Raw genomic sequence first — 2,533 nt, 5'->3', positions numbered from 1 at the left:
TTCTTAACCTTAATAATTGTGCCTCTTCTATAACCCCTAATATTTTGAGTAACCTGGGTGGGCAAAAAAACTAAACTCCCTCCCTATTATATTACCCCTGGGAATTATCATATTTTTACTTTTGTATTCCTGTAGAAGGGTATTCCAAGAGCTGGGATTACTACTGACGGGCTCATCTGTACGTTTTTGCAAAGTCATGCTTGCATATTGCAGCAAAGCTTGTATTATGAATCATGACATGACAAAGATTTGTTATTATAGGATAATCTGAATCCGTGAGATCGGATATTTCAAGTTGACACCCAAGCAGTCCCCACACGAGAGCTCGGAACTGCTCATATCATCGGCTGCGCTAGCACCATTGCTTGCACTGTAGCTAGTAGCTGTCAGCTACAGCTTCGTGTGAGATGCCAGCCCCTGTGTGAAGAGGCTAGCACCAGCAGTACATACAAGTGGACTGTCAGTGCCTGGCATTGACACTGACAGCCGATCCTACATCCTATCCTACGCCTGTTGCTGCAGCCTGCGGCTGCGCACTTACCGACGTGCCACGTGCGGTTATACCAAGTTTACTATGATCGATGGACAAGAGCGACCGTGCCGCCGTGCTGCTCACGACGACACTGACTTAGGTAAAGTATGGTTTATATTAGTTTATGTATCGAATAGAACTTGCGGAGAGGCGTACTGGCTTGCGTGAGGCTTGCTCTCTCTCTCTCACAATTCAATTTGCGGTTCAGCGAACCTCAGAGAGAAGAGCAAGCCCACACCAGTACTGCAGCCCTGTCGTGGCCTTTTGCCCGGCACTCACTGTGTTTACGTACCTCTTTTGATTGCTTTACTACTTAAGTGTAAGTCTACTCTAATGGCACCTACGCTTAGAAGTGACCTACGCTTAGAGAGCAGTCCAGTGACGCGCCCTGCGTCACCTCAGGATATGAGCCCAATTAGGGTCCATGGCTCGACAACGGACGCACCTGGTGTGGAAGATCAAAACGCTGACGGGGTTTCGGCGAATGGGAGTCGAGGAGCGCGCCGATTGGCTGATAATGTGGCTGATGGAGCTACTGGACGTGACGATGATGTTCTGTCACACGAAGAAGCCGAACACCTTATCCGGTCATTATCCGGATTTCAAGGTGGTCGATCATTGGTAGAAAATCTTCTTGAAAGATTGCGAACTCGCAACTTTTCAGTTAGAAATCAGCCACCACCGCCACATAGCAATCCAAGTGACGGTAGTGACCCCAGCACAGGGCACAGCGAAGCCCAGAGCAGCCTACCAAGCATGCTGAACAACCAGAACCCCGGCGGGCGCTACGACGACGCAGAGCTCGCAGAGCACACGAAGTCGCTGCGCAACACGGCCGACATTCGGCTGCCCCCGTTATCAAAGAAGGAAGAATATACGGCGTGGGTTAGTGAGGTGCCGTTGCATTTTGAGAGCCGCCTGCTGGGCGAGATTACCTATGGTGCCGAAAGATTTGACTCCGTGGAGGGCTACAAGAGGCCTAAGTATGCTGAGTGGTACAAGGCAAGGAAGGTGAAGGCTTTCTCAGCCCTAGCACTGTCACTCTCGGTGGATATACGAACAACATTCAAGATCAACTCCATCCGTGATCAGATGGATGCCCCGTCACTTCTTTGGCAACGAATTACTGAGCATTTTGAGGCGGGTGACGGCGTTAACCCTGATTACCTACGGCGCGAGCTGATGAACCGTCAGCTGCAGCCCAAGGAAGCTGTGACTAAGTATGTGCAATACATTGATGCTATGGTGCGTCGACTGCGACTAGCGAAGGGCGAGTTTGAAGAGTGGGAACATGCAAGTCTACTTGCAGCGGGGCTGCCGTAGCTTTAGCGTCAGAGGAAGACGTTCGACTCAAAGAGTCACTAATACTAAGTTCCTTATCCAAAGGACACTTACAGCCCAAGACCAGGGCTCAAAGTTAACACCTTAACTTTTATGCTTCAAAACCAGAAGTGTTTTATTTACTATTATTGTGGCCAAGCCGCCTAGGGGTAAATGTATCTCCTTAACTATCTAGCATAGTTAAACCTAATCAAATGCATAACGTGTGGCTTTCAGCCAACGTACTGAGAGACCTTGTTAACTCTCCAACTTATGTACTGAGAGTTTGTTAACTCTCCGGGTACTTCGTACCCCTGTGTGCTCCACACCATGTAACCCCGTTACACTACTTATCTCAAACACGCTGTTAATGTTTCCTGAGCTGGCACGAGAGCACTCACTCTGGATGAGCAAGCACGATCGTCGGACCATGACACTTGCTGAAGCGCTACAGCGCCTGCGCACTGCGGAACACTTAAGCAACCAGTTGCAACAGCAGATGTCACTAGCGGCGCCAAGGACAGCGCAGTCAAACACGAACCAAGTGAATGTTGTGAACCAACATGCAAGGCAAGGACATGCAGGCAAGCGTCAGAGGCAGCGCAAGGGCAAGAATGGTAAAAAGATACAGCGCTATACCTGTGCTAACTGTGACCAGCATGGGCATTGGTATGCAGAATG

Source organism: Phytophthora infestans, genomic scaffold, assembly GCF_000142945.1.
Source record: "Phytophthora infestans T30-4 supercont1.128 genomic scaffold, whole genome shotgun sequence".
NCBI lineage: Eukaryota > Oomycota > Peronosporomycetes > Peronosporales > Peronosporaceae > Phytophthora > Phytophthora infestans.
The sequence above is the reverse complement of the archived record's forward strand: the minus strand, read 5'-3'. Positions refer to the sequence as shown.